Genomic DNA, 8,713 nt, shown 5'->3' on the forward strand with positions numbered 1-8,713 from the left:
ACTGGATCCCCAACTGCTCCTCTGGTTTCCCCTTTTTGGACCCCCATCCCACCCAACTGGTCTTTGTTCCCTGAACCCTGTTGGTCTGCTCTCTGCCCTCCCCGCACCCATCCATCACCTCCCACAGCCCCATGGCTCCCAGTATCCTGCCCCCTCACTCTTCTCTACTAAAGACTTGCACCTTCACCACCCCACCATCCCTTTGGCTCAGCACCTCCCCTGTACCTCTTGACCCACGCCCCCAAGGGGATGGACAACGTAGCAGGTGGAAGGCAGAGATGGGAAGGAAAGATCCCCAAAGATATCAGTGCAGGTGGGAAAAGGGAAGGCTGGCTCAAGTCCCGGGGCAGAAATCCCAAGATATTAAACTGAGGAGTGTCAAGTCATGAAGAAAATAACCTGGCCTCACGTTAGGCGGTGAAATGAGGGCAAGAGGTCCAGGAACTGGTAGTCTTTTACATCTTTAATCCAATGGAGGTCCAAGAAGCACGGTGCAGGCAGTGGGGTGGAGCCCAGGGCAGAGGTGGAGTGCCAGGACCACCCAGAAAGCACCAACTCCTGCAAGCCTTACAGTCGGTTCAGAAAACGCATGAGCTGCTTTTTGTGGAAACACCTGTCCATCTGAGGTCCAGAGCACATGGCTGGTGGCAAACCACCCCATTAAGCATGGGTGGGGTCAGCGGCTTCCTCCGGCTTAGGTCCATCCGAGGCCACAGACGCTTGTAGCACCAGCAGCTCAAAGTCTGGCAGACTCGCATGCAGACACATCGCTCTCAGGGTCCAAGGTGCTGAAAGACATGGAGCCATGCAGCCCGAGGCAGCAGCAAAGGCAGAGTGTCAGGCTCAGGGCTTGGGGTGGGGAGGCACATAACTGTGGAGGCTATGGTGGTGGGGCAGGGCCCAGGGGTCAACTGAGCAGTGCTTCCCCCACTGCCAGGGCATTTAGCCCACCGCTACCCCATGGTTTTCTTCTCGCCAGAGCTGCCCCAGGCTGGCTGAAGGACATTCCAGGCCTCCCCAGGAGCTTTGTCCTTACTAAGCTATGTGCCCTAGGAGTCTGAGTCTGTGTCTGAGTCCTAGGAGGAAGAAGAGGTATCAGGCACCCGCTCCAGCAGCTGGCACATATGCTTGAAACGCTCGAGTTTCTCCCTCTGTGGTGATAGGAATGGTGCTGCCGGGCCCTCAGCAGAAGCCATAGGTGGCTTGAGTTTCTCCCAGTTCTCGGGAGGGAGCCTAGGGTGGCAGAATGAGAATGCCTGGCTGGGATTCCGAAGCCTGGGGGGTGGGGGGTGGGGGTTAGGGGAGAAGGCCAGGGCTGCCTGGGTCTGCTCCTCAGAGGAGGCAGGCATCTCCACCCACCTTCTTCAAGTGCCTCTCTTGGCCTCCTTTCACCTTTTTCCTTGGGGTCGGGGGTCTCATTCCCTGCCTCCCACTCCTTCTGTTTGGGGGCCCAGACACATGTTCAGGGGGAGGGCCAGCAGGTAAGGTTCCCTTTCTTCTGGGCAGAGGTGGAGGTGGTGGCTCCTCTGTCAGCTTCCATCCACCCCTCACCACTGTCAACCCTGTGGTGCCCTGGACCCTCACCTGCATCCTTGTCCATCCTTCCTGGGTACCTTGGGGGCACTCCCAGCAGTTGGGGATCTCTGAATTGATAGTACCCTCAGCCTTTCCCATCTTCAGGCAGCCAGGGTGGATGATCCCGTTGCAGACTGTATACTCCATGAGGCTCAAACCAAACTTCTCTTCCTCTCCATGCACCTTCCTCCTTCCCAGCTTCCCCACACAGAAGGAACACAGCTGCGCAGCGCACTGCTGAAGCAGGGAAGACTGCTTCATGCGCCCGCCCCACCGACGTCCCCAGCTTCTTCAGGTCTCCTCAGAAATGGCAGTCCCCGCACTCAGCACACGCATACAGCTGTGTGTGGAAGCACGGGCACAGCGCACTGCCGAAGCAGGCAAGACCACTTCATGCGCCCGCCCCGCCAACTCCCCCAGTTTCTTCATGTCTCCTCAGAAATGGCAGTCCCCACACTCAGTTCGCACACAGGCCTGGCAGCGGCGGCAGCAGCAGGTTCCGCGTTGGTGCGCTCCAGCCCCAGGGCCCTGGCTGCTCGAAGACATTGGGAGTGTCAACATCACCGAAGACTCTCACGTGTCCCGGGAGCCATCTCCTGGCGGGTAGGCGGCCAGTGGCAACGCAGGGCGGGAAACTCTCGGAAAGCCTAGGTCTATGCTTCCTGAGGGCGCTCGGCCCCTCCCTCCAGGGGAGGGCGGGACAACAGCGAGTGGAGGTCGGGAGCGCCAGGCCAGGCCCTCCCACCGGCTGCTGCAAGGCCCTTCCAAGGGAAGGTCCTGCTCTGGGGGGGGGGGGGCTCAGTCACTCAGCCACTCAAGGCCAACGGGGGGCTCCTTGGGCACAGGGTGCTCAGCTTCTGCCCAGGCCCCATTTAGTCCCGGTACGAGTCTCAGCTCCCCACCCCCACCTCTCCCCAAAGGCCCCAACCTTTAACTGGCCCCTTCTCAGGTCCAACTGTCTAGACGTCCAGGGAAAATCCAGGGCTCCCCACCATTTCCGGGGTTCAAACCCCTCCCACTGCTGGTTCACGGGGGGCGGGGGGAGGGGGGCGGTCGCTGCAACCTACCACCCTCCCCTGGGTCCGCCTGACCCACAGAGGCAGGGCAAAGAGGGGGGGTCAGTTTTTTCATTTTTTAACACTGTTGCTTTTCTTTAAAACTTGCAGGGCACATTAAAATTTCTTCTGCAAGACATGTATCAGCTTGCACATGAAAATGACCCTCCATGTCTTCTAGAACTTGACAACGGTCCTCAATATTATGGTCTCCCAGATTGTAGCTTAAAATATAGTATAAGAAATATATTATATATTATTGGAAATTAAGAAAATTTAAGTTATTACATTCAGAGTCTCTAAGAACCATGCCTGATTTATTCACCTCATTCTTCCTCATTCTCATTTGAAATTGCAGAAGAACATCAGTAACAGAGAAACATTTGTCCCCTGACTTTAAAAAGCAAAACATAATTCAGTCCTACCTACAGCAGCTTGGTTCCTGTAGGGCTCCAGCATCACATCCTTGTAGAGACTCTTCTGGGAAGGATCCAGCAAAGCCCACTCTTCCGAGTGAAGTTCACATGCTCATCATCATAGGTCACTGCATCCTAAAGTATGCTGTACATGTGTACACAGAAAGCAGGATACTGACATCACTGTACATGTCTGCACCATTGACAACATAGTCGTGTAACTCTGGTGCTTCCTCCACTCATTTTCAGACACAAAAGTTCTACTGTAACCACCAAGTCATTTTAGAAGGAAACTGAATAACGAGGTTCATCTCCATCAAGGGCCAGCCTTGACACACACATTAGTATTTGCACAGGACACAGTGTTGGCAAATTCCAAAGAACTATCTGATGCTTTATCAATTGAGCTATTTGGTTTTTCTGGCTCTTCTGCTGCCAAAGCCGCTCCTTAGCTAAGGAGTCTATTACCTAAGGGCAGGTGGCTGTGACAGTTTCCTGATGTAAACAGCAGGAGGCTGTAAAAGAAAAACCATAGTTTGCTTTTAAACTTAGTGACTTACTTAGGCATTCAACAGTGGCTTGAAGGAGAGGGGGGAAAAAAGAGGAAAAAAAAAGACTTTAAACATACACTCATACAAGTAAAATAAACATGGGCTTTGAACAGCAGATTCCCACAAGCTTTCCTGTGGTGATGGCATTGGTTTTAGCAGTCTCTTTTGCGAAGAATGCAGCAAATCCAGGCCATCCTCAGGGAACCTTCCACTATATCAGCACACGTAAGCAATGAGACATGCAGACAGGTACACATTCATACACACAAGGGAGTTCCCAATTTTACACACACACACACACACACACACACACACACACACACACACACACACACAACAACAACAACAACAACATGTAGATATTTAAACATGCATACACATATCTATTCACATGTGAACATATATACACAGACACATAGTAAATGGGTAGGACAGGCTCTAGCAAGCCCCTCTCTCTTTTATTCTTGTCCTATAGGTTTTTATCTTCCCTATACAATCATTACAGAAGAGAATGACAGTAGGACTTTAATTTATTTCACTAGAACTATATCTAACTGAACATTTTTTGCTCATTAAAGTTTAAATAGTAGTTTTATCTATAAGCTCACTGAGTCCCAAGCAGAAGCTTTATCTTTTTCTTATTTCATATGTACATTATGTATTTAAAACAAGAGTTTTTGGTGCCAAGGTTGTTATCAAGAAACAGGGGTCTGTCCTGTCTTGTACAGAAAACCATTTGTTCTTTGTTTTTATATTCATATGGTCTTTCTTATTGTGGTAAACACCTAGGACTCAGCCTGGACTAAACCTAGAATGAATGCATTCCCTTGATCATTAATGTGGTTTAATCTTGCTTTTCTTACTGGTGTAATTCATGTGGTTCGCAGAACTCCTAGCAGTTTTTTGATAATTTGTAGGAGGGCTAGACGTTACTTGAATCTATTCAGAAATCACTATCAGGAACTATATAATCACCTTCATACGATTATGCAGGAGATCTGCATAATGCATTATGCCAGACACAAGAGAGAAGCATGGAAAGACAGTGTAGCAACAGGAAGCAGTTTTGAGGCAAAATAACTTAGGCTTTTCCTAAACCAAGGGATAGAGCTGTGAAAAATGAGTGGGCTGCCTCCAGAGGCTCACAGGCTTGCTTTTGCCAATCCTCCATATCTCTTGGCATCTGTCGTTTCTGTGTCCTTTGAACAGGAAATAGCCTCGCAAGAGAAATGTCAATTAACAGACATAGAGAAAGAACCACACAGATCACACATCAGAGAAATTGTAGGAACAATTACTAACTACAAAAATGATGGGCAAGCTGGGTATCCTTGCTCATGCCTTTAATCCCTGCACTCAGGAGGCAGAGGCAGGTGCCAGCCTGTTCTATGCCATGACGTACATATTAAGATCCTGACTCCCTTCAAAAAAAAAAAAATCAATCAAACAAACAAACAAAAAAGACAGAAAGAACTCAGAGATCTTTACTGAAGTTCCTACAAAGAATTATACATTCACTCCTGTTTGATATTCATCTTCCATAACCCTGAGGTACCCCAGTTTATACTATAACAATAGTAAGATTTTACTAAAAGGGAATGCATGTTTAAACATTTATAAATGAACAGAAGGAAATAATAGCAATATAAATAAACAAAATAGGACAGGAGAGATGGCTCACCAGTTAAAAGCTCTTGCTGGTATTGAAGATAATTGAGGTAAGCTGGGCATTGGTGGTATACGCCTTTAATCTCAGCACTTGGGAGACAGAGGCAGGCAGATCACTATGAGTTCGAGGCCAGCCCAGTCTGCAAAGTGAGTCCATGACAGCCAAGGCTACACAAAGAAATACTGTGTTGAAAAACCAAAAATAAAAATAAGAAATAAAATAAGAAAAAGAAAAGTGAAGGAAAAAATAATTGAGGTCAATTGTCATTATTTACACGGGGCTCACAACTATTCATTATTCCAAGTTCAGGAGTTCTGACAGCAGTGAGGAGGAGGCACACATGATATACATGTTCATGCATACAGGAAAAACACTCATATTCATTCAAAAGATTCGAACAAATCCTTGTAGGAAGAACGTCACACGCCTGCAATGCAATGACTCAGAAGGCACAGGTCATATTAATATCATGAATACATGCCGTTCTAAAAAACAGAATACACTCTCTGCCAAATTTCAAAGTTCAAGATGTGGATGAAGATAAGCACAATAGCATATGCTACCTTGTACAAAAACCTACATTCCAAGAACTTCCGCTAACTTTATTTAAAAAAAAAAAAAATAACAGGGAGCTAGAGAGATGGCTCAGAGGTTAAGAGCACTGACTGCTCTTCCAGAGGTCCTGAGTTCAATTCCCAGTAACCACATGGTGGCTCACAACCATCTGATGCCCTCTTCTGGCCTGCAGATGTACATGAAGGAAGAGCACTATATACATAAGAATAAATAATAAATCTTAAAAAAAAAAAATAACAGTAAAAAAACAGCCAGACATGTTGGCCCAAACTAATCCCAGCACTCTGGAGCCAGAGTCAGGGGGATCTCCAAGTTTGACAACTATCTGGTCTACATACTTACTTTCAGGAATGCTAGGACTATACAGAGAAACTTTGTTTCCAAAAACAGAAACAAAAACAACAAATTTAAAAATATAAAAACATCAGACTAGCAAATTAGCTTAGCATTGGGTAGCAATTGGTTCTACTGTATCTTATGTGATTTAGGGATAGAGTGTATACTGGTGCAGGCATGACAGCATGAGAAGGAAGCTAACTGATCAGTTTCAACCACAACACAGTAGACACAAAGAACAGGAAATGGATTGAGTCTTTAGACAATCAAATTTCATCCCCAATAAGGAATCTTGTTGAATGGATATTAATATTTATAATTTTAAGATAATCAGTGCTTATTCCTTAGCCAAAACACCACACAGAGAGACTAGAATCTGTTTAATTAGCAGAGAGCATAATACTAAGCCTCCAAGCTAGTTTATCTTCCTCTCATTTTTCTTGTCTCTATGGTCCAATTCTCTTCTCCTAGTGTTTCCTGGTTCTGTCCAAAGGCATCCTTCCTTCCCTTCCTGATCTTTCTCCTCCTCTCACTGGACCAGGATGTCCCACCCTAGTCTCTGTATTGCTCAGCACTGGCTAGATGACTTTTATTAGCAAAAAAGAGAACAAATGGTGACATGTCAATACAAACTTGTCACCAGAAATACTTGAAATAAACATCGCAATGCAAACTAGATAGTGGGGTAGAGAAATCAGCATTTGAATGAACAAGAGTAAACTGTACACAATACCCTAACAGAATCTAGAAAGGCTCCTCCTACAAAAGCATGCATAAGCTACCCAAAGAAAGCCACAAAAGCCAGACAAGTGCCCAAAGGCAACCTCTAATCTAGGAGCTTTTTGACTCAAACAACTGCATTCTCACCCTGGTCACTATAAGCTTATGGTCACCCTGTGATGCAAATGCATTTAGTCTAATTGTAATGGTCCTAATAATATGCAACAGCATGTTCACTGTTCAAATGCCAAAAGCAACAGACTGTACATTGTTCAAATGTCAAAAGCTACAGCCTCTACACTGCTTAAATGTCCAAAGCAACAGCCTCTACACTGTTCAAATGTTCAAAGCAATAGCTTCTACACTGTTCTAATGTCCAAAGTCGCTTCTGACAATTATGGACAATCTCTTAATTGACACATCTTATAAAATCATTAAACAAGTTCTATCTTTCCAACATACAATGGCACAGAATAGTCCTTCTCATTCCAGTAAATAGGAATGTGTACACAGTGAGGGGAGATTAGACCAAGGCAAGAAACTCTGCAGGGCAAACACCAAATCCTGCAGCGCTGTCTCACACACATGGACCTTCACATCAAAGGGCTCAGATGACCTATTCCTGTACCTTTTCATACATCCCTCAGTTTGGCTACTTCCACTCCCTATCTGCATCTCTCCATGCAGATTTCGCAAAGGCTTGGGTGTCTCAACATCTTGTTTGTGGTCTCAAAATGCAACTTAGGCTTCATCCTCACAGCTTCAATGCAATGAACTCTCACAGTTTCCTCACTGGGACTATGAAGCTGCCAAACATAAATAGCTGGGACATTGCTGAACTGAAACCACAGAGGAAGAATCTTTGAATTTTGTGTCTTTCTTGTTTCTAGAACCAGCACAATAAGGTGATCCTGTCAAGATTGGCTTCTATGCAGGGATGGACCCTACCACGCTTGGACCACAGTAGCAGCAGGTTTTATATGAAGTTTCTTCCTGGGACTAGGAATCACTTTGCATACTCTTTCCATTAATTTAAGGCTTGGGCAGGAGGAAGTATTGCCCTTAAAGCACCTTGTTAGGCTTCCAATCCAGATCAAGGGCCCTCTTTCTTTTCTCCTTGAAAAGTCCTGCTTTTGTTTCAGCATTTGCTGAAAGTTTGAAAAACCAAAAACCAATGTGTTAACCATATCAATCACTTAAGTAACAAAAACCCAAACTGATGATTACAACTGGAAAACACAGAGTTGCCAAGAAATGAGAGGCAAACCTTCAGGATCAAGAAGAGACAACTAACACTGTTTCTCCACAGAAAGTTCACAAAGTAACAAACGCTAAAGGAACTCATAACACACTCAAAATCAAGTAAACAGATACCAAAGAGAAGAATACAAAGAACCAGGGAGCAGCAGCAGCACCTGAGACCGGGCGGGGCATGGTCACGCCCACCGCACTGTGGGAGCCTAGTGGCCGCCAAGCTCCCGAGAGGCTGACAGGGGCATCAGAGGCTCTGAAGCCTGGGGCCTCTGGCCCTTTGCCACTGCTACTGGGGTGGAGAGGCGGCGCTGAGCAATCTTTGGTGCAGTCTTGAGCCCGAGGGTTGCCTCCCTTCCCATTCACACGCCGCGGCTCCATGTTCTATGATAAAGATGGGGATCTGGCTCGTGAGTTCTATGAGGAGACAATTGTCACCAAGAATGGACAGATACATAAGAATCTGATTCCTCAGGACATCGTGAGGCTGGATTCCCCCCCACACCCCGCGCACCGACCGAATCTATGTGGATTTCCCCCATGATGCTCTATGAAGTGTGAGCC

The 8,713-nt window shown here is 46.5% G+C and overlaps 1 long non-coding RNA gene and 1 pseudogene across 2 annotated transcripts; both read right to left on the reverse strand.

The window, feature by feature from the left end:
• Window positions 1-300: 300 nt before the first annotated feature.
• Window positions 301-2,004, reverse strand: LOC311582262 (F-box/LRR-repeat protein 19-like; annotated as a pseudogene). Its single transcript has 2 exons — window positions 1,932-2,004; window positions 301-1,872 (listed from the first exon to the last, which is right to left on the reverse strand). The product of its transcript is annotated as an F-box/LRR-repeat protein 19-like (transcript).
• A 679-nt stretch (window positions 2,005-2,683) lies between these two features.
• LOC311582258 lies at window positions 2,684-5,845 on the reverse strand. The gene is made up of 3 exons (XR_014774055.1): window positions 5,279-5,845; window positions 3,056-3,191; window positions 2,684-2,854 (listed from the first exon to the last, which is right to left on the reverse strand). It is a non-coding gene; the product is annotated as an uncharacterized lncRNA (long non-coding RNA).
• Between the last annotated feature and the right edge of the window lie 2,868 nt (window positions 5,846-8,713).

This window comes from Acomys minous (genome assembly GCF_964271855.1).
Source record: "Acomys minous genome assembly, contig: SUPER_13_unloc_1, whole genome shotgun sequence".
Taxonomy (NCBI): Eukaryota; Metazoa; Chordata; class Mammalia; order Rodentia; family Muridae; genus Acomys; species Acomys minous.